Source organism: Crocodylus siamensis, chromosome 4, assembly GCF_052110815.1.
Source record: "Crocodylus siamensis isolate JL-2025a chromosome 4, ASM5211081v1, whole genome shotgun sequence".
NCBI classification, from domain to species: domain Eukaryota; kingdom Metazoa; phylum Chordata; order Crocodylia; family Crocodylidae; genus Crocodylus; species Crocodylus siamensis.
The window spans coordinates 166,121,785-166,148,972 of NC_143398.1; the positions used below are offsets into that span (position 1 = coordinate 166,121,785).

Below are 27,188 nucleotides of genomic sequence, written 5' to 3' on the forward strand. Positions count from 1 at the left end.
AAGGCACAGGAGTGTCTTCCCATGCCTTCGCCAGCTCAGACAGTAACCTTACCCTGATCAGCAGAAGTGGTGTGACTGTAGAAAGGAGAGCTCTTCTGTGAGAGAAGAGCTTTGGGTTTCGACCTAAGCAAAGTTTTGCTGGGAAAATGTAGTAGATTAGGTCAGAGAAACCGAGGAAAGCTCCACAGATACACGCAGAGAGAACAAGCAAAGAAATCCTAGGGTAAGCCAGAGACCCTGAGAGTAGCATGCTGGCTGTAAAGAGACTTTGAATTGTGAGAAGGGAAATGATTTATTGCTACTTGATTCTTTTGTATTTACAGAATAATGTATGTTCTTTGTAAATAAACACAACTGCATCAAAGAAATAGCTAACTTGATCATCTGCTTTTCCTAATGGAAACAATGCACAAAACTGAAGTATGGCTAACTGCTAGAACTTTTTGGCCTAAGCAGAGATTAAATTCAAGATCAGTTGAGAATCCTGTGACTTATGAGACCTGTCTAATTCAGCGGACAGGTATGCATAAGGTAGCAGAAACCATTACAAGGATAAGGTGCATCATTCAGATCCACATTTACATTAAGATTTCCATCACCCACAAGGTTAAGGATTATTTGGATTTTGGATCCCAGTTTTGGTCTTTCTTTACAAGCTGATTGTTGCTAACAGCAATAATAGTTGTACACAATCTTTGATGGCTCACAAAAACGAAGTAAAACAAACAAACAAAAATAATCCTCCTTACGCAAAAACTCTTAAAGTGTAACAACACAAGTAGATGAAGGTATGTATGAAGCTACTTATAGGAAGATCAGCATGTAAATGAGTTTTGTCATTAGCATTACCACCCTCATTCTAATGACTAGGATAATTACGCCCCATGTGAGTAATACATTTTCAGAAGCCTGAGCAAACTCAAACTGAACTGGGTGCTTGCATAATTGACCGAAACACTGGTGTCTTCTCTTGACAAACCTGACTCCCAAGTGCTTATGAAACATTACAGCTACAGTACAGTACGCATAATTACAGCATAAACAGTGCCAAATAGACATTCACAGAGGGGTATGTGGTCATCATAGCTGGAACATTTCCCAGAACTGGTAGGTTTTCAGAAGCGCCTTAAATGAGGAGAGAAAAGGGGCTCATCAGGTAAAGATCAGCATTTTATTATTGCTGCATTGATGAATTGGGAACCAGTCCAAAGAGCAGAGCACAGGAGTGATATGGTATAATTGATTTAATCATCAGAGTAGGAAGTCTGGCTGGTGCACTCTGGATCTGTTGAAAGGGAGGCAGAGCATTTGCAGTAAGGCCCAGATGAACAGCACTGCAATAACTAACTTGCTTGTGGTGAATACATGAAGCAGGACAGTGATTTTCCACCAGAGTTCTGGGGCACCCTGGGGTGCCACACAAGATCATTTGATGCTATAGGAAGTGTGAGGAGATAAGCAAGGTGTAAGGATTTAAGCAGATAAAGGAAGGCTCTCGTTCTCCCTGCCTAGCTGCTCCTCTGCCCCCACTGCTGCCCCTGCTGCAAGGATGTAAGCCCTGTAATAAATTAGTTTTTGAAATGGTGTTGCTCAATTCATAAAAATTATGGCAGGGTGCCTTGAATCAGTGGTTGTGAACTACTGAACTAGGCCCATGGCCTCAGCAATGTGCTAGTTAAGGGAATATCTTCTGGCAAAATCTTTAAGACCAGGTGTGCCCAGCTCATCAGATCCCATAGGCAGGTTGAGCTGTGCAAGACCAGTGTGTGGGGTCAGTCTATAGCCAGATCGTACGCATACACTGACTGTGAGCAACAAATCGGGCCACAGACCAACCCTGTGTGCTGACCCTGTGTACCTGAACTGGCCATGGGTGGCCTCATATGCCAGCCTAATCTAACACATGGAGCCATGTAATCTGGCCCACGTTTGCTCAGCGGCACAGCAAGACAGCTCTGTATGCAGGTCAGCCACAATTCATAGAGCAGGACTGGCCGTCACCATACTGATGTCAGCCTCAGAGGTAGTGGCTATTTTTGAGCTGTCCTGCAAAGACAGCCCTCACAGTTACACTACTATGGGTCCAACCATTTGGAGGCAGGGGAGCAATGGCAGCATTGATTGCTATAGTTCTAGAAGAGGGATTTGATTGCATGCTCTGGGAAAACATGGCAATTAATGCTGCCACTATGCCCCCAGATTTCCAGACCTGTGAAAAACCCCACAGGCTGCATGATATGGCTCTACCCAATGGACTCTACATTGAGCACCACTAATCAAGGCAGTAAAAGGCTAGTGCAGTGGTTCTCGGCCTTTTTAGATGCAAGGCAACCCTCAGAAAATGACAGCTCCTAGTATTCACCCATTTTTGGACTTCAGAAAATTAACACTGCATGGCACCTTGCAGCACCCTTGAAAGGATCTCACGGCAGCTCAGGGTGCTGTGACATCCTGTTTGAGAATCACTGAGCTAGTCAAATAATAGCTGTGCTGTTTTAGGATGAGAGCCCACACAATCAAGCATAACCTTGAGATGGTTTCCAGTTTCATACCACTGAAAATGAGATCTGTGAAACTGTCCTAACTTATTCTACTCATGTATCTTTGTAAGTACCTACCCTGCTACAGCAAGACTGGTATACAAGAGGGGAAGGCAAAGGAAGGTTCAAGAGCACGTCTGAGTACTGCTCAGTTGTGCAGCACTAATGTGTTGCAGACATGAGCACTCAACCCACAGAATTGGGAGAGAGTACCAAGTAAACCAGTGAGGGCCATAGGTGGATCTTGGTTTTTGAAAAAGAGGGTGCAGTATGGCACATTATCACATACAGCACAATGCATTTTTCTTTGGTTAAAGAGAAACTAGAAGGTTTACTAATACGCTATGGGCTTGGAGCTACATTATTCAATTTCAGAACAAAGCAAATACAAATATAACTTTACTGGAATGTATAGTACTTTTCTAGATTATATATATAGTTTTAAAAAACACAAACTAGACAAAAATAGTCACAATATATTGTTTCATTACTCCTCTAGTCACTATAGTTTAATGTACGCCTCTTATTCAGGTTCATAAAACAAAATCTAGTCTTCTTGAGTGTCTTGATGCTGCCTCCAGCACTTCACTGTCCATCATTTCTACTCCCAAGTTAATATTACCACACCTGAGTTAAGGTTTTTAGCTAGAGCTAAAAACAGTCTGCAGGGCTGTGAAATACAAGGGAGGCATTATCAGGAATGGCTAACAGACAGCGAAATAGTAGAAGAAAAGAGAGCTTGAATAGTGGAACATGAAGACCATTAAAAAAGAGAGGGGCTTATCAACACTTGTGCAAAGAAGAAAGATTAGCTAGAATCAGGTAGATTACAATGAGTCATTTAGTCAATTGACTCCCTCACTGCCACCTAAGCAGAAACGCCAGAGCCCTCCCCAGGCATTTGGCTTTAAAGTTGGGTTGGAGTAGGAATCAAAGTGGGGTGAAACTGCACCACTTCACCCCCCTGGGCTCTACCTCTGAGGGCAAACCTTTTTTGGCAGGCATGGGGTGCTTGACCCCTGAAGCCCTCATGGAATCAACGCCTACACATTACCTTGCTTTCTGCTCGCTGCCCAATTTACTGCTGTGTTCTCTGTTCCCTTTCCGAACTGCCACACAGAAACGTTGCCTGTGCCACCTGTGGCATGCATGCCACAGGCTGACCACCCCAGAACTTAACTAAGGAAGCAGAATCCAGGGCAGCTCATTCTGTCCTCTTGGCTAAAGGCATAGTTGGCAAGGAGAGCAGAAGCAAGCTTAGATGAAGCATGTGGTGCGCATAATAAGAGAGGCAGAGATATAACCAATATCCCTATTGTGAGCCTTTATTCCTGCAGAGGAGGCTAGAAGGGGAAAACCTGGCAGAACACTGTCAGGGAAAGGAGGGAAAGAGAAGACAAAAAAAGCCATGCTGGGCTACAGAGAATACTAATAAAGTTATATAACAGGGGCTCAGAGAGAGAAAGACTTATAAGGGTATCCTGAGTTTGCCAAGAATAAGTTACATCATATGCCATATTTGCCTTGGCAGAAGTTATATATCAAATCAGAATACTTAATCAAAGCCTTGGAGATGATTTCTTCATCAACATGCTTTATTAAAAAAGCTATTTGGAAAAATAGCTGACCTTTTATAGGTCATTTCTCTTTTTCTAGCCAATCAGAATCCGTTGTTCCCTGAGGTCCTAATCAATTATCAGCCCATTTATTTCATTTGATATGAAGACTGTGCCCAATTAATTCAAAGATGTATTAAAGTGAAAGGTTTTAGAATTGAAATGAACGTATCTTATTTTCTGTCATGTCTTGCTCTGGGAAATTAAATTTAAATAAATGTTAACGGAATTGTCAATAATGCATTGCATAAAGGTCACAATGGTCGGGCTTTAATAAATGGGATGTTTTTATTTCTTTATTATTACAACCTGTTTTCTTCTTGTGTCTTGAGGAAAAGAATAAGAGTAGAATTTTCTCTCATTTAGCATCTCTGTGGCACTGGTACAGCTGAAGCTTCACTGCACAGCATTATGATTTGATGCCTTCTCAGCCAAGACCATAGTTTGATTTTCTGTCCCCAATCTGTGATCATAATTAATGTAACGTTAAATAGCCTCTTCATTTGACATTACGTCAGATAAGCTGAACTCGGTGGTGGTTAAGTGGCCCATTAGAATGATTTGACTATGCAGAGCTAATATTTCTGATTCTACAACAAAAGTCTTTACCTGTTTGAGAGTTTATTTCTGGAGAAATAGGTATGTACAGGAATGGATCCAGATGGGGTGTAGTGGTGTGACTGAACCTCCCCTTTAGGATTGAACCACACCACAGAAGCATCCAGAGACTGTTTTAGTCTCTAAAGCAGGTGAAAATCCCTTTCCCTTTCCCTTTGTACTCAGAGGCACACACCCTCCCCTCTCCTTCCTTCTCACCCCTGTCTGCCACTGTTGCTTTCCCCACTATCCCAGGGGTGGGAAAGCACCAGAGCTCTTCCTATCAACCTGAGCGGGGCTGTGCAGGGGCTGGGCTCAGCTGGGAACAGAGACAGTGGCAGCAGAGATGGATGGCAAGGTTCTCCTTCCCCTTGCCTAGAATTACTCTTCTGCTGTGCTGTTGCTGCTGTCCCTGTCCCCAGCACACCCAGCCCCCTGTACAGCCCAGCTTGTTCTGGAGCTTCTCCCACCCCAGAGCAGTGGGGAAAGTGGCAGGTGGAGGAGGGCTGAAGGGAAGGGAAGGGGAGGGGAGGGTACAGGGGACTTTCACTTCCTTTAGGGACTTAAAGAAGTCCCTGAAGGTTCTCAAGAGTGTCTGCCCACACCAGTAAGGACAGAATAGGCTGTGAGCCAGGCATGCACCCAGCCCTGAAGTGCAGGTTGCTGCTCCTGCACCCACTTTGGGAAATCCTGGTTCCACCCCTGCGTACATATACAGAGTATCTTATAAAACTGCAAAACTTGTCAATTTCATCCACCCTGCCAGTTGGGAATTTCCTCCTGATTTCACCTTTTTTAACTTTTGTCCCATGTAATTTTGCTCTGGAAGAATTGTAGAGTTAATCTCTTTATGGACGAAGTGTATAATTCAGTGCTTCACAACCAGAGGTGCACAGCAATGTTAGCACTTTTAGATGTGCAAGCATGATTCACAAGAGATTTCAAATAGGAATTCATAGGGGTAAAAACATTTTGACTTCTTGTCTTTCTGAGTTCTATGCTACAGAAAAACTGATCTACATTTCTGCAGTCAAAAAAATGCGTGAAAACTAAGAGCTGGCATTTTTCTAGTGATACTACGAGCCTGCAGAAGGGATGCTTTGCATCTAAGAAGGTTGAAAAACACTGCTATAACTGGATATACAGAGGCCCAGGGCTCTACCCATGTGGATCCAATTGCAAGTTTCCTCAATAAATTGTAAGGCGCATTGGCATTCATTTGGACTAAAGGCCTATTAACCGCCTTATCATCAGGGATCCAGGTTTCTTTTTGCCATGGAAAAGCATGGTCAGACACAGATTTTCTCATTTTAAGGACAAATAAAGAAAGAAAAAAAGAAATGGTGGGTTTTTCCTTGCAGGCTGGCAGAGTTGTAGCTTGTGAGTGGCTGGGAGGAGCAAGAGAAGGGAGACCAGCAGTGGGTGCCATGTGCATGTACACATACACATGGCTACCAAGCAGCCCGGAGAGCAGCTTCCTCAAGTAAGTCTGGCAGGGGGGAAATTGAGGCCCCCCATAGTGAAGGTGGGAGGGAGGAATTCAGAAGGGCTGGGGATGCTGCCCAGCCCAGGGCAGAGCTTGGGACTGGGCAGCATCCCAGGTGGGGAGTGGGATGAGGCCACAGGTGGCTCATCCAGGGAGCAGGGGAGGACTGGCTTCCCACTGCTGTGTGCACTCCTGGGGGGGGGGGCAAGTGCCCACCAGATCTGTGTGTGGGGTGATGGTGGGCTGCCTGATGTGGGCTCAAACTCCCTGCCTTGCTGCATTCTCCCCCAGGGGGCCTTCATGGTGCCCTGGGCAGGACCTGGAACAGCAGGGCAGAACAGGGTGGGAAAGCTCGGTGCTGCTGTCGCAAACCCCATGCTACCCTGGGGAAGTGCACCCTGCCCACCCGGCAGCAGCGGGACTGGCAGCATGGGGTTGTGCCCCTCTCTGCTCTGGGGCAGGGAGGGTGTACCTCACCATGGCAGTGCAGGGCTCCCAGCGGTGGCAGCAACAAACTTCTCTGCCTGGCCCCCCTCACTTCTCTGCCCTGCCACTCTGGGTCCCACCCACTGAGCTACGGAGGCCCCAGGAGGACGGCAGCAAGGTGGGTAAATCTAGCCCGCAGTAGGCAGTCTGCACACCCCTCCCCACAATGGGCTCCACTCTGGCCATGCCACCCATGTGGGAGGGGGAGCCAGGCTTCTGCTCCACCACAGCAGCCACTGCTTCGCACGGGTTGCAGCGGGGCTCGGGTGCTCCTGGGGGGCAGGGAGCTGCAGAGCCAGGTCCCTGGCCCCATAGCCCTGGCAGCTGGCATGACTGGGGGGGAAGAGGGTGGAGAGTGAAAGGTACCAACAGGGCCCAAGATGCTGTGGGTAGGGAGTGAGGGGCTGGAAGGCTGAGAGTCAGGAGTGAGGGGCAATAGCATGGGCAGGACACTGGCCTATCTGGGCTGCTCAGTGCCACAAACTAGGTGGGGGGAGGCAGCTGCAGCTGGACCTGCAACCCGGTGAATGAAAGGGGCAGGAGAAGCTCTGATTTTCAGTGATAAAAAATGCAAAAACAGATGCCAAAAGTTATAGGTATTTAGAAATTATTTTATTATAGTGATTGAGGCACTGGTAGGCTTCCAAACTGCTTTAACAGTTTTAATATATCAATAAAACATTGTGTTCACCTGACACCTATCTATATAGTGGCATTTCATTTCAATCACAAAAAAAATGCAGATTTGGGGGTTTTTAAAATCAGAGAATTTGTGATTTTTAAACAGAGAAAACCAGGATCCCTGATAGACACTTCACCAAAATAGAATTTTAAAAAGCACTCAGTACTAGCCTAACTCTGCTTCAGTGGGAACAAAACTAAGCTGATGACAAGTACTTTTGAAAGGTTACATGCCTAACATCCATGTATAGGATTGTTATCGCACCAAGGAAGTGGGAGCCTGGAAATAGTGTGCACAAGTTGTTTTTGTCCAACTGGTAGGTTTTGTAAGTAAGTGGACATAAGTAGTGGATTAGAACACATCAGATCAGAATGGGTCAGAGCAGACTCACTTAACTGAGCTTTAGTTAAAGCACTCCTGACACCATTTTGAAACACAAGATGCTGAATACACAAGACACTGCAGGTATTTTAATTAGAGTCCCAAGAGCCACCTTAATTAAAACACACCCTTCCCCATCCTGGAGCATGTGTACAGACACCCCATGTAATCAGGTGCATCTGGAACGTGTGCTGTTACACACCAGGTGCGGCAGGTCTTCCAACTCAGCAGACACTGAGTTCTGCCACATGATGTTGATCAGTCCCATATTTAATTGCTGCACATTGAGAATGATGGGAGTGACACTGCCAGACAGACTGTTTTCTTTGGCAGAGATAACACATTTAGAAGGGCTTTATTGAGCAGAACTGTACAGTATTTAACACTTCTGCAACAATAATTCCTAACAGAATGGTACACAGTAAAAGAGAGCAATGTTACAAGGATGTGTTGGAAGTTCCAGGGGAAAAAAATGGAAGTAAATTACAGAACTTCCTCTCACAGATGGGATATATGTTTTCTGTGCATTTTGCCAAGATCTGAAGAAAGGATTGTTTCAAGCCAAAGAGTCTGTGTATTCAAAATGTGCTTTTTAATTCAGTGGAAGGCATTGTGTTCTTATCTTGATGGCTCAGTGTAGGGATTGCTGCAGGCAGATATGCCAGCCAGCTGCAGTTAGATGACCTTGGGCACGTCTACACAAGACACTTAATACACAGTAGCCTAATAACACTGTGCATGCAGGGCAAAAACCATGTTAATATGCTACTGCATAGCAGTATTAGGCTACTGCACAGTAAGTGCCACTAAAAAGTGTTCATCAGCACTATCACACAGTAACTACTGTGCATTAGTGAACATGTAGATGCGACTTTTATGTAGAATTTTGTTCTTCAGTGTTGTATGTTCACATTTTATATAGGGGCTGTGATTATGGACTTCCAAGTGTCCCAACAAGATATGCAGAATGAGAGTTCCAGATAGTTAAAAAAATAATGGGGGTCTGGGTTCAAAAATGTAATCTATAGTTTAAGTGGGGGGGGGAATAGGGAAGAAACCTCTGCTGAACAGTTTAGCTCCTTCTTATTTTAGCAGCAATACTGACCAAACAATAAGCAGTCTTAATATAGAATATAAGCTGCTGAAGTTGTAGATGTCAGTGGCTTAAGATGGAAGCAGGTGGCATGTGCTCTAGCATAAAGGAGGTTCTAAACCATGGTGCTGTTGCAATCTCAACTTCTGGGGGAATTCTATTTTTATAGCCAATTCCTAGTCCCACTAAAGTGATGGGTATTTCCCCTTGACTGACTCACAAAGGGCTAACAATGCCCCGCAGATGTTCTGTAGTTTCAGCTTTCCTTTTAAAGGCAGTTTCTATCTGCTATGATGGCAGGGGAAAAATCTTTGAAACATGACAGATGTATAACCAATGCAACAGCTGCTTGAACTTGCAGAGAGGCTGAAACAGTTCAGGGAGATGTGAACTGACCCTTTCATTTCCATGGATATTAATCCCAATTCCAAATGTGATAATCAATAATGCTGATAGCTACAGTATTTCACAGCTTAAAGCATTTAAGAAAGAAGTACTGTATTATGGAGATCTGAAAAATGGATAGGACTTTAACAGCTTACAGGGCTGAGCAGGGTTATGACTGTTTTTTTCTGAAGAGTAGCTCAGCTCTCAGAAGTTTAAGAAATGCGACTAAGGTACTGAGCACCATCAGTTCCCACTGAGCTCTGGGGAATCAGGTAACAGAGCTTATTTTGAATTTTTATCTTGCATGCGTTTTAAGGCTTTAAACCAAAATCATTCCAAGCTGCTTCCCAGCCTCAGCTGTACTCCAAAGCTGAACTAGCATTTATAACTAAACCTGTCTCTACTTTGAAATATTGTGGCTGGTATAACATTCCAGGAATGGAGACTGTAGGTTTCTAAGGATTTATTTGTAAGTATGGATAAGACTGAACTCATCTGCCAAAGCCATCTGCATGCAAAAATTACTTATTACTCTAACTATTCTTATTATTAAAAGAAAAAAAAAACTTCAAATAATTACTGCAAGTTTGTGGGAATATGGATTCAATCAAAAACTGTTGGCTATTTTTTCCTGTTGCAGTTACGAAAGGAGATGAGGTGTTTAAATTACTAGATTTCACATGTGGAAGAAATAAGTCTGAAGGAAATAGCACAGGATTCCTTCCAAGCTTGAATTACAAATTATTCTAGGACCCAGGAGAGGAGGAGAGCAGAAAACAAGATTTCTGAAGATTCTTTGTCAAGTCAGTTTCTCAATCAGTCTTGAAAGGCACCTTCAGGACCCAGTTGGTTCCTTCTGTTGCATTCACCAACTAGTATGGAAGCTGAAAGACTCTAGTTTATACCACTCTTGACTAGTGCTAATATGATGTGCTGAAATATTTATCTGGTACTAAGGCATGGTAATGTCAAAGTTGTATGAAACATGAACTAATTCCCAAAAGATTTTACCTCCTAACATGAATCCAGCAGGTTATGTGGGGCATACAGCTCATTTACAGGCCTGAAGGTGCTCTTTACAAAGCCATATAAGTGTGCTGTACAGCTATTACTGACCATATATCCAATACATGGGAATTCTCACCTCTCTTATTTCAATCCCTTTCTGTAAAGCAAGAACAATGTTTTTCTCGTTGTGTCTGAATTTTCTTCCCTAGCTCTTAAATCTAGTAATTCAATATACAAACAGATCTCAGGCACCCAGATAGGAAATATAAGGCTACTTTGCTACTGCAAATATCACTGATACAACTAAAGTGGCATGTGCCAGGAGGTACTGTTCCTTGTTTAAACACCTACACATCAGTAAAGAGATTTCTGCCTAGAGGTTATCTTCCCTCTGGCATCAAGGTAATTTCTGTCTGGTGCAATGCAGTTTCCATGTCGATCGTTGCCAAGAGCATTCTGCAGAGAAACAGCAGTAAAAAAAAAAGAGTGGCCGTGTTACTTTATTTTTTCCCCTTTTTTTACTAATTGACCTTGTCAAGATAATTACTGCAGATCATGAGACACTGTCTGTTGCATTTGGGATGGAAAACTTAACAGTTCTGAGGAAAAGATATTAAAAGAGCTTGCTGCATGGAGTGAAAAGCAATCGCAGAGTGATCTTAAAAGCAAATTCTTCTTTTTTTGAGAGCTAAGAAAATCCAGTGACATAGGAACTTGCTTTGCACAGGCTGATGGTAGAAACAAGAGTAGACTTTGGATATTACTACTGCAACAGATATTTTCATTGCAATGACAAGCATAGCACAATGATGCTCTGTTCTGTATTATGTAAACAATTTGCATTCTTCTTAACCATTGAGATTAATCCATTGTCATCTTGTTTACATCTATTTTAAATGTAGCTTTTTTACATTCTGCTTTCCTCCCCAAAGCACTCTTGAGAGACAGTGAGCTGGAACATCTCAGCAAGGGGTTCAGGAGTGGCAGGTTGCAAATTCAAACCATTAACATGACAGCCCATCTGATCTCAACCACACAAAACTGCCACCATCCACGACTACCTCATTCCCACATGGGAACAACTGCTTTTAAATGGAAACTACCAATGTCTGGTGCATTGAGATTCAAAAGTGTAGTGGACCGTGCCTCTGGGTCATGGGTTCCAACAAGTAAACTACAGCTTCACGAGAAAAGCTGTGCGTCCCAATTCAGCTCCCCCTCCTATTTTAACAACAGCACTGGCCAAACAATAACATCTGTAATAGTGACTGAGAGTTTCTGAAGTCACAGGTATTATCAGTTTAAAGTAGAAGACGGTACAGTGTTATCCAGAGTAGAAGATATCCTAAATCATGGTCCAACTGAAAGAAAGCTCTCACTGACTTCAACAGGATGAGACACTGGCCATATAATAAAAAATTAGCATTTCCCCAAAGTGAAATATACCCCCTGGGCCACACCATGCAGGATTAATCAGGCCTGGCAAGTATTTTGTGAATCTCAGCTTTTATTTTCTACAATCAGGTCTGTATTCATCATGACCATGAAAAACTTTGAAAACATGACCTGGGATGTAAATGATGACATGTGAACCCTCAAGTTTGCAGAGAGCCTGAAGCAATAGCTCTAAGAGGTATGAACTGCCCATTTGCTTAATTTGGTGCTAACTTGGATTACAATTATGATTATTTCAACGTTGACATCACTAGTTATTCCAGTCCTCAAAACTTGAAAGAAAAGAGAAGTATATTGATTGCAAAGACATACTACATTGGGTCAACACTTATTTTAGGCAGACCTTTGACCATCATGTAGTAGGGCTGAGGCTGATTGTTTTCATCTTTCTAATGGATTGGTCATCTTTCAAATGCTAAAACACTAAATCAGGCTGTTGGCACAAGCTACAGCTTGAACTGATCCTGCCATAGATTGGAAGAAGTTTTAATCTGGAATGGATGCGGATAGTAGGAAGGGACTAACCGTTCCCCCCGAAGTGTGCATAGATTGCGTTACCTTTCCATTCTTTCACCAGGTTGATCATGAAACTAAGCCTAGTCTTAATAGTTTACAGCTGTGCACTCCTCTATGAATGGCACATGGACAAGTAATAGTTGTTCCATTATTTTAAAAAAAAGTGGTAAAAAACACCAGTGGTCTGCTCTGGTTGAATTAGCATTATTAAAGACACAAAAACCCTCTTTGCTTTCTGCACTTTGCCAAGACACTGTAGAAGTAATTGCATTAAAACAGTTAGTAATTCCTTTGTTTACATTATTCCAGCTGTTCTCCATGTTCTGCATATCTTTGGTCAACTCCTTTAACATTATATCCCATCTCCTGCTGCTATAATGTGTGCTAGAGTTTACTGGTTCCTGTTGGGCTGGTGTTCAGTACATCAAAACTTTTTCATGCCTGTGATGAGGTCCTTCAGAGCCCAGACTTGGTTGCTGTTTGGAAAGGGAATGTAGACCAAGCCAGGATTACAATTTCAGATTTATAGCACTGAAAATTGCTGCAAGATGTTCCCAGCAGGAATTATTGACCAGCAGTGAACAAGCAGCAACGGATGCCTGAGTGGAGAAGCTATTAAAATATAGAAGCACCACTTAACATTGAAGAGAAATGCGTTTCTTCTTCCTATCTTGCCTCTCTGTTTTTCAAATAACCACTCAACATTAAAAAGGAGGCTCCTTAAGAAGCCTCCATTCTGTTCTTCAGGAGATACTGAATGAGAGATCAGGGCTAAATATGACTGGAGATCTGCTTTGGTGACAAGTGCAGATGTTGAAACATTAGAGCACTTCACACTTGAGAGCATTCATTGTTCAGGCAGGAAGGAGTCTAGCAGTCAGGGAGCTGGGGCAGAGGCTAGAAATGTGCCTGCTACTTCATAAATGCAGTTCAGCAACGCTCAGTTTCACACACATTGTCCACAATTCCTTTGTTGGAGGTTAGGGGGAAAAAAATCTAACTGAAGCCTTTTATTTCTCTAGGTCTTTTATAGGAGATATGCACAAAGGTTTTTATCTAGGACTTTTTACTGGAAGGAGAGAGATGTGGCTTCTTCAGTTAGAAATTTCCACCTGCTATCTGCTGAGGACTAATTTCCTGCTTAAAATTGCAAGGTGTTAAGGGCAGGGACTGTAGGAGTTCTCATCAGGATTGGGGTCTTTAAGCATGATCATAGTATAACATTTTAAACAGAGATATCAATGTAAAAAGATCAAAGAATCTCAACATTCTTTTAAAGGAGTCAATTTTAGCCCCCTCCGAGACAAAGAAATATGACCATTCCTACTGTATAGGAGAAGAAACTGAGGCAGAGACAGTGGTAAGTGAACCCAGTAACTTTACCAGAAAACCATCTTTCCGTGAAGAGTATTTCAGAAAGAACATGACATCACCCACACACTCAAATCACTTGTGTACTGTATGTTCTTATGGGCCAGAAAACTCTGCCTGATGCCTGACCAATTAAACTGGCAGCTAATGTAAAAATTAAATCTTTACATCAGAAAGACGCAAGATGCTGTCAACTCCATTATTCTGAGGTTTAGAATAACTCATCTGACAATATTTTTCCCAGCGGTGCTATGACCTCAGGGCAGCAAAAGGGTGTCAGTTCTCCTTTCTGCACTGATACAGCCCTAATGTCAGATTTATTTCTGCAAGGGATGTTTCCTACACAGGACTGCTTGGTAACAAAGTGGTATCTGCAAAACAGCAGTCAGACTGTTCTAATAAAATATAAGCCAGACATCTCTATTTAGTATGCATAGGAGAGGCATAAATGCCATTTATTGTTTAGCATACATGATGAAATAATATATTTGCTGAGGAAGAGAGAGGTTGATCCCCATTATTACCTTAGATTTATTTCTCCAGTCTCTGATGTTTCATTTACAATAAGCTTCTTCCTTGAGAGGCAGCAGGTTCGTATGCAGCCCTACACAGCTTGGAAGTGGGTTTTCCTTCTCTCCTGGAAAGCATCCAGTCCTCCTTATCTCTAAGGAAAGGGCAATCCCCTAGAAGAGCAGAGAGCTGGAAACCTGCCATGTATGACTGTCGCATCAGTTTAATTTTACCGGTAACAATAAAGAGGGTCAGCACCTAATGCTGGAGACTGTGGTGTGCATGCTGAAACTGCTAATTTCCCTGCCCCCTAGCCCTTCTTAAATTATGAAGAGCTGAAGCAGTAGAACCATCTGCAATACAGTTGCAGTCATCTGCTTGCCAGAGAGCTGAATGGCAGGCAAGCTCCTTACTTGGAATAACTCAAATTCTTACAGCTTTCAGCTAGTTAGATGTGGGATGGGAATGAAGTCAAAGGAGCACCAAGGCTATGAAATTTGAGGCCTTATAAGTGCATCAATGCTCCATCTCATTCAACCTGCACCCTCCTCTCCCCCGTACCATTTTCTTGCCTTAGGAATATCAGAAGAATACAGAAGCTGAAATCATACCCGCCATTCTTTCCCTCTTTGTAGCAATAATAGCTATTTATTTGACCATGAATTTCATATATTCCTGTTTGGTTTTTGTGTATCCAACATCTTTTTGGCCTAACATGTTTCAATGGAGTTAAAAGATCTGCTTGTATTTTTCTTCCTCAACTTCCCTATTTATTATTTGCAAGCATAAGCAAGTGGGCTGAAAGTGAGGATGATGACTTCAGAGCATTTATATTTCATATCATTTATATAGCACCCTTGTTGCACATACCTCAAGAATCCCGTATCCAGTGCACATTCCAAACTTTTCATCTTAATCCCAAAACTTAGACAATGGCATAGACACATACTAACAGTGAGCTGATTGAGTATTGTGGGTGTTACCAATATGCAGATGACCAGAACAACTTCTTAAACTACAGGTACCACATTTACTCAAGTACAAGATGAACAGCATGGAAGAAAAAGCCCCTCATCTTACATTTGCACACAAGGAAATACATTGTCTTTAAATATTAAGTACATTGTCTATCATTAAACTGCTGCCAAAAAGCAGCATGTGCTCAGCAATGGAAATCAACTATGAAGTTTAATGAATGCAGCCAACACCAAGCATGACTATAAAACACATGGCCCATATGGGGCAAACATGCTGAAAGAAACCTTTTTTTTTCTTTTTACAAATTTAATTAAAAACCCACTTATCACCTACACTCACAAAGCTACACATGTTGAGCATCCTTGTTTTACCAAGACTTCATAATATACAACTACATATATTAAACCCTTAAACGACTTACATCAGCTTTCCACAAAAAATATTATTCTTTAAACCGAACCCCATGAAAACTTACCTTAGTAACCATCAGAAACTCTCTGGGCCTCCCATCAGTCCTCTCTGCAGATTTAGTGAAGCAAATGTGTCCACTCCTTTTTCTTCCACTTCTTCTTCACCTCTTCTACTCCAATCTCTTTCTTGCCCCAATTGATGTAGTATTTCAGTTCATGCTGTCTCAGTCTCAGGTGCTCTCTTTCAGTGAAAGCCAGCCCCTTAAACATCCTGAGGTTTCTTACTTTCCATAAACTAGTTTTAACACATGGTATTAAAGTCCTTAATAATGTTTCCTCTGGGCCCTTTGGTATGAATGCATATAGTACCATCTCTTGTGCTAATGACAAGTTTATTTTGGTGATGCTCAAAAAGCAGTGGACCCTCTCCCACACCCTCTTGCATATGTACACTCCCAAAACACATCCCACTGTTTTTTCTTCCTTGCACTTCTCCCTTGAGCTCATCAAGTCTCGTGTTGCATCTTTCTCACTGGCAAGATAGTTCTTACAACCATCCACACTTATTTTTTTACCCACTACTGCTCCCCACACCTTCTTCACTTGTTCTTCTGTGACATTTCCTACTGGTGCCATCCTGTCTCTCTGCTTTACTGATTTCACCAATTCTTATGATTCTTCAAGACCTCCAGCCCTACCTTTCCCATTTTATACCTCTGCATGAATCCTTCCATCCTGATGTAATGAATTGGTAGTTACCGTGCCCATGTACTCTTCAGAGAAGTCTGATACACTCCCTATTTCCTTAAAATTGCAGCTGCATGAAATAAGGTGATACATGCATGCTGCTATCTCCTCTCCCTCCATTACCACCTTGCATTTCGTACTTCCATATTTTGCACAGATGAACAATCCCAAGTCTGGCAGCCCCTACCTTCCTATCTCGCTTTCTTTGTGCACTTCAGCTCTGGCCAACCGTTCTCCTTTGGCCTTCTAGAAGAACACATACATTTCCTTCTGTACTTTTGCTATCTGATACCATGTCAGTGGGAACATAATTCCCCATGTATAGAATAACTGGCAGTAGCACAGCCTTAAATGCTGCCACTTTTCCAGCAAAGGACAGAGTCCTTCTGGACCATACCCAAACTATTTGCCATACCCTTGCTGTCACCTTTTTCTATACTATATCACCTTTCACTTCAGAGTCCATTGGGATCCCTAGCACTCTGATCTCTCTCTCTCAATTGAAGGCCCAACTTCTCCAAGTCCATCCCGTTCTCCGCTTCCATTATGGTGATTTTTGATCCATTTAGTGCTATTCAACACTACTCAACCCCTGTTATAGCCTTCACTACCTGGGGACCTCCAAGGTCTTTCACCCCTGTGGGTTCAGGTGGCCACAGCCATGCCTGGCCCCACTCCTTTCCTTGGGTCTTACACTCCCTGAGGCCCAGGTGGCTGTATCTGTGTCTGGCCCCCTTATCCACAATGTTGTGGGGGCTGGGGTTATTAAGGCTCCCTGACCTGCCTTTCACTGGAGAAGTGAGCGGTCCTGGTATTTGAACGGGGCTGCCATGCCACCAGCAGTCCCACCAGGCCTCCCTATCCCGGCAGGGTGCAGTTTTAGGTCATGCCCAGGACCAGGAGCCTCCAAGTCATCCCCCTAGCTCCTGCCCTTACCTTGAGAATGTTCCACGCCGAAGGCAGCCACATGTACTTCTCCCTTGGCTGCAAGCAGCTAACTGCTGTCTTTGCTCAGCTGACCTTTGTTTCATAGATTTCATAGACATCAGGGCTGGAAGGGACCTCAGAAGACCATCGAGTCCAGCCCCCCCCCCCGAAGGGCAGGAATTCAGCTGGGGTCATAGGATCCCAGCAAGATAAGCATCCAATTTGCTCTTGAAGGTGTTCAATGTAGGTGCTTGAACCACCTCCGATGGCAGACTGTTCCAGACCTTGGGGGCTCAGATAGTAAAGAAATTCTTCCTTATGTCCAGCCTGAAACGGTCTTGCAGGAGTTTGTGACCGTTTGACCTCATCATCCCTTGGGGCGCTCTGGTGAAAAAACATTCCCCAGATCCTGGTGGTCACCCCTGATAAACTTATAGGTGGCCATCAGATCACCCCTGAGCCTGCGCTTTTCCAGGCTAAAGAGCCCCATGGCTCTCAGCCTGTTGACGTAAGGTCTGTTTTCCTGACCTCTGATCATGCACACGGCTCTTGTCTGGACTCTCTCAAGCTTCTCCACTTCCCTTTTGAATTGCGGAGCCCAAAACTGGACACAGTACTCCAGCTGCAGCCTCACCAAGGCCGAGTACAGTGGGAGAATGACGTCCTGGGATTTGCTTGAGAAGCATCTATGGACAAGCCAGCGTTTTGGTCGCTTTAGTAGCTGCAGCATCGCATTGCAGGCTCATGTTCATCTTGTGGTCAATCATGACCCCCAAGTCTCTTTCTTCTGTAGTGCTAGCCAGCGTAGCACTGCCGAGCCTATAAGGATGCTGCAGGTTTTTCCTCCCAAGGTGGAGAACCTTGCATTTTTTGGCGTTAAACACCATCAGGTTCTCATCCGCCCATTTGCCTGGATCACCCCCCTATCTTCTGGTGTGGATTATTTGCCCCAAAGTTTAGTGTCATTGGCGAACTTGGCCAGTCCGCTTCCGACTCCAATATCCACATCATTAGAGTCAGAAGTGGACTGGCTAGGTTCACCGATGACAATGGCTTGAAAATGGCTGCCTTAATCAGGCACCTGTTGGCTGTCTGCTGCAGCCCTTAAAGTGGCTGGCATCAAAGATGCACTGCCACAAACTGTTCCATGCCACACAAAAATAGTAGTGGTGACTTGGGGTACCTTTGCCTCACCCCTGTATGGATTTTAAAGGCCCTGCTTAGGTACCCATTAATTTGGACGTGACTCTCCACTTCTCTATACAAAAACCTGTATGCATTTCTCTGGGAACCCCATTTTTCCAAGCACCTCAAATATGTAATAATGATCCATTCTGTCATACACTTTTCTTAATCTAGGTTTGCTATGACTGTGTATGTTTTCCTCTTTTGGATGTGGGACAGTGCATCTCTGATCTCTGTGATTGCTTTAGAGATCCTTATACCTGGTACTGTGCATACTTGGCATTCCTTCTCCCCTTCTTGAAGAGTAAGATCCCAATGGCTCTTGTAAAATCTTTCCCTGCCTCTCCTGTTTCTACTATTTCCTCAAAAATTTCCACTATTTCTGTCCCTACCCATACCCAAAACTTCTCATATTCAACTGAAAGTCTAGAAAGAGACTGTTCATTTGTATGCCTCATTTATTCCTTTTCCCCTCTCTTCTCTTCTTCCATTGTCATTTTTGTTTATGCAGCCTATTAAATAAGTGTGATTTCTCACCCAAACTAGTACTCTATAAAGTACATTCCAGTTGAAAATGTCCAAAGATATGAATGCTTCAGAAGGCCACTGGTAGTGTTTCTCCTTGGCGGGCTGACCCATCTCTAGCTCATCTTGGCCAGCCAGAACTGGCAATAACTCCCAAACTTCCACCTCTATTGTAAGAGCAGAACTGATGGAAAGAGGTCTCATCTTGATGAGCTCCCTTCCCTCCTATTATTCCTCCAATCAGAGTTCTCAGGATTGTTCATTTCCCTTTCTTTGTATAGGAATAATTCCCCTGCCATAGTCTTGAATGGGGGAGACAAGCTGGCCTCCAATAAGCCAAAGATAACATTACGTTTAATAAGTTACCTTCAAATTAGAAAAAAATAATTTGAACTACATATGCATATTTTGGTTCTGTCAGACTTGAGGTTTGGCAGGGTGAGAGATACAGCTGGGTCCTAAATTAACAGTAACTAATAAGGAAAAAGACCTAGGCATCCTTGATGAGATCTCAATGGAAAACATCTCGTCATTGGTCAAAAAAGTGAACACAAATGATAGATCAGTGAAACAGTGAAAATATAGTAGCATTTTGTAAGTGGACACCAAATTCTCATATGGAACACTATTCACTTTTGGTCGCCCCATCTTAAAAAAGACATAGCAGAAATAGAGAAGTTGAGGCACAAAAATAATTCCTTTCCAGGTGCACTGCCTTGTATTTGTCAACATGGGTGTTCCTCTGCCATTACATGGGTCATTCTTCCACTTCGGTTAGACTTTTCCCCATAACTGTTATGAACTTTTTGACCATAACTGTTATGAACTTTTTGACCAATTCCTTTATTTTTCTAAACTCCTCCTTTCTAAAACATTGTGTCTCCATGTTATTTTTTGGTACCTGGAGGATGTTGAACTTAATGAAAATAAGTCATTATTGCTTTCTGGTTTATGTATCATTCCATCTTAAATCAACTCCTGTTATAATTCCTTATGACTAATAAGAGATGCCTGTCCTTCAAGAAACAACTGTTTAACTGTTGAAAAATTGTTACTCTAAATCTTTTCCCTTTGCAATACTTGATCAAGTATAGTTTATATGTGGTTAGTTGTAATCCCCCTATTATTACTATTTTATTTGACTTGGCTTCTTCCTTAATAATGTGCTCATCAGAGAAAGCTTACAATTTTATATTTGAATCCATATAGACTCTGTTGCATGATCCTCTCAACTTAAAATTTTACCTTATTAGATTACATGGAATATTTTAGGTGTAGTACTACTCTGTCACCTCTATGACCTAAACTGTCCGTGGGGTATAGTTTATAGCCACGAATTGCAATACCCTATTGATTTTTGTCATTCCACTGTGTTTCAGCAACGCCTAATATATCAAGGTCCTCTTCTCATAGTAGGCAGGAATTTCTAGGGCTGTCAATCTGGCTGTCATTCATGAGCACTAAAATCCACTAAAAATAAATTAGAAGAAAAGAGATCTGACACTGAGAAGCTCTAATTTGAAGATATTAAAGAAAGGAGCTTTTGTCGAATGCGACTCATTTGTAATGTGTCATATAACACGACCTAAACTGTTTGACAAGAACAAATTACCACAACACTCCCTATCAAAATAAGCCAAAACCTCTTGGATATACAAATAAATCCCAACTCAAACAGTGGAATAAAGTACTGTATTACAGGAAATAATTTTCAATGAATAATGGTGGTAAATAAGGAAAAGGAATGAATCTACTAATCAATAATTAATCAAGTGCTCTTTCTTTTTTCATAAAAGAAGGCATGTTTTTAAATCTTGATTTAAAAATCAGTCTTAAGGGTGGATTTTGTAATTCAAAAGGGCTACTACTACATAAAGCAAAACAGAGGCATACAACTTTAAAAAACCCCAAAAAACTCCCCAGCCCTCTGACACCAACAAAATGTAGATTAACTGCAGAAACAGACAAAAGGCCACAGAAGCAGATCAAAGGGAGAGCAGCTTGGCTAAGTATGATGGAACATTATCATAATGAATGTTGTGAGTAAGCAAGATATTTTAAAATAATTCTTTTGATCTTTTCAGAAGTCATTTACTATCATTGAGAAAGGCTTTACTTAGCAAAAAAAAGAGAGAAACTATTTTAAGATTTTAATTTTATTTTACTACATCTACAACGACTTTAATAGATTTTAAGGCCAGAAGAGGCATAGTTTGACCTTTTATAGTCCAATGGTCAAAGAGCCTCCTCCAGTAATTCCTGCACTGTACCTTCTGATCGTAATTCCTGCTGCTTCCTTTAGAGATTTAGAAGGAAAAAGAAGCAAAACAGGATGCTGCCTGACTGAATCAGCTGAAATATGGGAACTGCCATTCACAGAATAATTCTACATCAGTCCACACAAAAATGAATCAGAAGGCAGATTTAGGTATCATAAGATCTAATACAATCACTATTATTTTAGCAGGGATACTGTTGACAGTTTAGGGTGAGAAATGCCTTTTTTTCAGAAGCTTTTCTAGGCTCTGTTAAATGGCTATGGCTGTATTCCTTGGTCTGAAAATTATCTAAGATACTCAGGGCTGTTTACAATAATTCTTAGTGCCATTTTTGATGCCTCCTTTCCTCCCTCTCTCCAACATACAATTCTGCCTTGGAGTTAAAGATGCATGGCAGGCTGAGTGCTCTGTGGGGCGGGAAGTCATTATGTCTTATTAAGTCTGACTGACTAACCCTTTTGTGTGGTAGCTGAATATAATTAAAACACACTTTCATTGCTAAATGCGTAGATTGAGCAGGTTTTTTCCCCTTACTATTATTAACCTTTCAGGTGACAGGTAAGTTAAGGGATATAAAAATCCAGCAATTATATCATTTTATAAAATCCTGAAATTATCACTTGGTCACAAACAGCATTGAACAACAGCTACACATTCTTTAGTCCAACTGAGCATCCTATACAGGAGAAAGAATTCATGAATACAAACTGCCTCTCTTTTCAAAAAAGACAGCAGACTTTCTCAAAGTGTTAAGTTGTAGAGGCAACCACGCAAACAAGCGCAGGCAATAGTTCTTTCATATTTAATGTAGTGGTTAGCTTTGTAAGATTCCTTTTTGCAGTCCTGGCTTAAGTTTCAGAAATTGCCAGAGTCATTCTAATTTTTTTAAGGCCTCAACAAGCTGGTAATCCCTTCCACCCTTGTGGGAATTCCTGCAAGGAACTGAGCAGGCTTAAATATGCCAAAAAAGCAGTGTTTGGCATAAGCAAGTGATTGTAGCTGCTGCTGCTACAGTAATTTAAGACAGGCAGCAGCTGGGAAGGGCCATTTCTCATGGTAACCCTTTCCATGTGTGTCCTCCACCCAAATGCAAAGTCAAAAATCCCCCTCTCAAAGGAGCAGCTTTGAAGTTTTTAAGTGATATTTAACTCCAGCAACATAACCCCTTTTCTTGTTATAAAGTAACCAGTAAAATAAGAAACCACACCCCACAATGTCTCCAGGACTTTAAAGAGGAGACTTAAAATAGAGGAAGGACACAGGACCTTGCCTTGCTTTGGAATTTGAGGAATTGTGCTAGTTTTTAAAAGGGTTGTTTGAAGTAAAAAAATGCAAAGCCACTCATTGAGATTTTAATCTCCTAAATTCAAACAACAGTAGTAATAGAGCTCTACCATAGGAACAAGATTACGGCCTGATTTTTGGCCGCTTCTCTGAGATACAGTTTGAATTCATATGCTTTTAATTTTGAAAAGGAGGAAAAAGAGAGTTTTGGAAAGGAAGCGGGCATAAAAAACAATATACCTACATACCGGGAGCTACATTTAAGAGAACATAATTGTTACAGAGCTGGTGAAGAATTTTTTTGTCTTTCTGGGGATAACTTTAGCATTTTCCGGTTGCTGTATAAAATGCAGCCCCCACAGAGTCACATGACTCTTATGACTCTTTTCAAATACAGATCATGACAATGTGGCACAATATATTGCTATTGGTAGAAAACAATCTTATCAGAAAGTTGCATGCTTTCCTCCAAGTACAGGCCTTAGACAGATCCGGGAGGGGCGTGATGTGGTGCAGTTGCACCTCACTTTGATTCCTGTTTCACCTGAACTTTGAGGCTAGGGACAGACATTGCACATAAACCAATTTAAGTGATCAGAACCTGGTTTAAACCTGTAACAGAACAGATGTTCAGTGCACATAAACCAGTTTGAAAAGGCTGAAACTGGTTTGAGATAAACCTGGTTGAATGCAGTATCAGACTTAACTGATTTGGATCAAACAGGTTTGTGCAATGTCTGCCCTAGACCCCTTCCTGGTTTAAGTTAAATAAGAGTCCCCCAGCAGCCTGCCATGCTCTCTGGGCTGGCCCCTCCTCTCCCCTCCCCTCTGCTTCCTCACTGGAGCTCTGGCAGAGACAGCAGGCACAGCAGCATCTACCTGGCTTCCCCTGCCCCTCCCCCCCCACTTCTGCTCACTGCTGAAGACAGCACGGACTGTAGCTAGCATGTGGTATGCTAGCTAATGCTGAGAGGTGTCTGTATAAGGCAGACAGGACAAAGGCAGACAGGACAGTGTCCACTTAGGGCTTTTTGGAGCCAAACAACAGCTAATATCCCTCCTTGGAATGTTCCCTTCCTTGGAAAAAGTTGTTTAATAAGAGCTTGAACTAATGAGAGAGACTTTGTTTTCTGATGGTGTACTAAATGCTGATAACAGAGCTGATCAATGCTGTGTTATCAAGATGGGACGGAACCCACTCCCCTAATCAGAGCATACTGCCAGGGCCTGGCCATGCCCTGCTTCAGCTCAGCACGGTGGAACAGAAGGGAGGGCTGCTCTAGCATCCCCCTGGCTTCTAGCCTGAGCCACTGCAGGTATGTGCTGCCATTTCCTCAGCCCAGAGGGGATCTCTGTGTGGTTACAAACTGATTCAGCCTAGAAAGGTTGGACTAACTTGCAAAGATTGAATCAATTCAGGCTCAGGCTTTTTGAATATCTGTCCCTAGCCTGGGAGGAAGAACACTATTGCTATTCAGGTAGTGCTGAATCATTTCACTTTGTGGCTCATTAGCATCTCTCTGATTCCTGCTAATCTCTCTCCACTCCAAAGGTGTTAGTGACCCTCTATTCTTATAATGTTCTTGATTTTCCACTATTCACACAATCTGTTCTTCTGCTAGTTTACTGCCTGCTATTTTGCTGTCTCTTAGCCATTCCTGGCTTCTTTTCTATTTCATAGCCCTATGAACTGTTTTTAGCTGTAGCTAAAAACCTTAAATAAAGTGAGGTGATATTAATTCAAGGTGTAGAAATTTCTTATATTGGATCCACTGCCAAGATAGTCAAGAGAGCTAAATTTTGTTTTACAAATCTAAATAAGAGACATACATTTAACTATAATGACTACAGGACGAATGGCACAATATCTTTGACTATTTTGGTTCTTTTGGCCTAGTGTGTGTGTGTGTGTGGGGGCGGGGGGTTAAACATATATATAATCTTGTAAAGTAGTCCACATTCCAACAGTTACATTGTTTTTGCTTTGTTTTTAAACTAAACAATGCTGGTCCCCTAACATATTAGTAAACCTTTTAGTTTCTCTTGAACTGGAGAAAAACATGTTGAGAAAAATGTATGGAATATCATCCTAAATTCACCCATGGCGATCGCTTTACATTAATTATAATGTTATGAGCATTATATTTTTGGAAAAGAGTGCAAAATCATCAGAGGTTCTCCTGTTTCCCCCTCCTTAGTGTTTTAGGCTAAGTTCTAAGATTGGACAAACACTGAAAAAAAATTTGTTCAAATAAAAGTGATTTTTTGATGGTGGTTTATCGATCCTTTCAGCCACTTTCTGCAAACATTTGCATGAATTAGCTTTTTGCATGGCAGAGAGGAAATACTCATGCAAATACATCTAATATTCATGTGAACATATAATATAAATGGACTTGGAAGTCATCCATTCAACATTTAGGAAAAAGTACTTTATGACTCAGGCAATGCCTCACATCATGAATAGCAAATTTAAATACAGAATATTCAAAGCAGAGAGCAGGAGCAAACACTGAGAAATTCATGGGCTGATGGACTTTGATAAGCCATTAATTAAATAATTTCAAGTACATTTATAAAACTCTAACTATATTCAAGGGCATTTTGAAAACAAAATTAGGCTAAAATCATAAAATACATTGATAGCGTAAAATAGCTTACCCACTGCTCAGAAATCGCAATACGTAAAGCCCTGTTCAACATCAGCAGTATCTGTGATATCACACTGCTCATTACAGGTTTTCTTCTTTTACTTATGTACTGCACATTCTGTTTTATGTAGGTTGCAATTGCTTTAGTACTTTTATTGGTCTATTCTCTCATCAATTTGTGAAGAATTTACAACAGTACTAAAACAGAGGCATCCATCTAAATCCTCAGGAAATCAATAAATGAAAAACTCTCTTTTCTATTGACAGAGTTTATGTAAGAGATTTGTATGGTTAGTTTTATTTCTTTAAGGCAAAATAAACCCCAACACATACAAAACCTCAAAACAAAGCAACCCAAAAGGGGTGTAAGAGAGCTGAAGACTCATGAAAGATGTTAGACTGACTTCTCTGAAGAGCAAAGCTTTCTACTTATAGTCCATCCCCCATATCCCATAGGACATCACTTACTGATTAGATTACCTCTCTAGTCCGCTTTCTGCATTCCACTGCATGGCTGGCCAAGTTTATCAAAGCCACTTACCTGTGAAAACAGCATGGCACACTCCATGGAGCTCACTTGTGAACTGTTTTCCCAGTTATAAGCAGTGACTGAATTCTGCATTCTGTTGGCATCTACCTGTGCCTGGAGATCTTATCATTAGCATGCTGGCAGATAATGCAAGGTCAGTGTGCAAGCCTGGTGACCACTGGGAGAGATGAAGAGATCCAGGGCCTGCTAAATTCAGTCCTACCAAATGTTTCTATTTATGACTGGATGTCCTTGTAACCAGCTAAGATGAGCATCACTGGTACCAGTAAGTAACACCAGAAAAAGAAAGTGCCTTAAGGCCAAGGCCATGGACAATAGCAGATCACTCTATGGTGAGCTGGAATGAATGCTTGGTACTCACCCATCCAGACATCCTAATGCAATATGGAGCAGCTTTTTGCACCACAAAAGCAAGTAGCAAGATAGATAGTGAAGGGAATGGCTATTTCATGAGCTGGATGGGGACCAGAAATATGAGGAGCTGCTCTGGCCAATGCTGGCAGTATCCCTTGTTGTATTTAAATTATCCCAACAGCCAGAAGGGCCAGCAGAAATGTGAAGGAAAGTTACTCCATTAGAAGAAACAGAAAGGGACACCTGTATGAAACTTTATGGTGGTAGATGTGACTAGGGAGGTTAGCTTTGCAGCCTTAAAAGCTAGGAGATAAGAGTTTTCTTCGTTATAATAAGCATACAGACTAGGGGTAGACATTACACATAAACCAGTTTAAGTGATCAGAAACTGGTTTAAACTTGTAGCAGAACAGACATTCAGTGCACATAACCAGTTTGACAATGGCTGAAACCAGTTTGAGATAAACCTGGTTGAATGTAGTATCAAACTTAACTGATTTGGGTCAAAGTGGTTTATGCAATGTCTGTCCCAGACCCCTTGCTGGTTTAAAATAAACCAAACTACCCCAGCATCCTAGCATGCTCTCTGAGCTGGACAGGACTCTCTGCTCCACAGTAGAGCTTCCCCTCCTCCCCCCGCTCCCTCACTGGAGCTCTGGCAGAGACTCCAGGCACAGCAGGGTCTCCCTGGCTTTCTCCTGCCCTACCCCTCTGCTTGCTGCTCAAGCAAAAATCCCCCTGTCCCTTCCTCCCATCTCCCACAGCACAAACAACAGCCCTACGGACCCTAGGCATATGGTGCGCTAGCTAATGCCGAGAGGTATCTGTATGTGTGCCTATTCAATTTCATTGGGACAGGCAGACAGAACAGTGACCACTTAGGACTTTTTTTGAGCTAATCAACAAGTTAGCTGGTAAGCTGCTTAAGAAGAGTTTGAACTAATGGACTGATGGGGTGGTAAACACTGTTGTGAGCCCCCTGCTGGCTTTCTTGCCTGTCAGTTTGCTGCAGACAGTATAAAGAAGCAGGGAGGGAGACTGAAAAGCTCCATATCATCAACAGCTGCATGCAGTGCACACTGTGCCATGCCTCAGAACGCTAGCAGAGGGCTGGGGTCTGACAACACTCCCGCTCCTTGAGCAGCTAGTGAAGAAAAGCATGGGACCATG

General features: G+C 42.3%; 1 long non-coding RNA gene across 1 annotated transcript in view; it reads left to right on the forward strand.

The window, feature by feature from the left end:
• Positions 1 to 6,181: 6,181 nt before the first annotated feature.
• LOC149867128 (uncharacterized) overlaps positions 6,182 to 27,188 on the forward strand; it is a 63,420-nt gene continuing 42,413 nt past the window's right edge. Inside the window, exons 1-2 of the long non-coding RNA XR_016441612.1 lie at positions 6,182 to 6,236; positions 11,801 to 11,909. This is a non-coding gene — a long non-coding RNA (uncharacterized LOC149867128). The remainder of the gene's footprint in view (positions 6,237 to 11,800; positions 11,910 to 27,188) is intronic.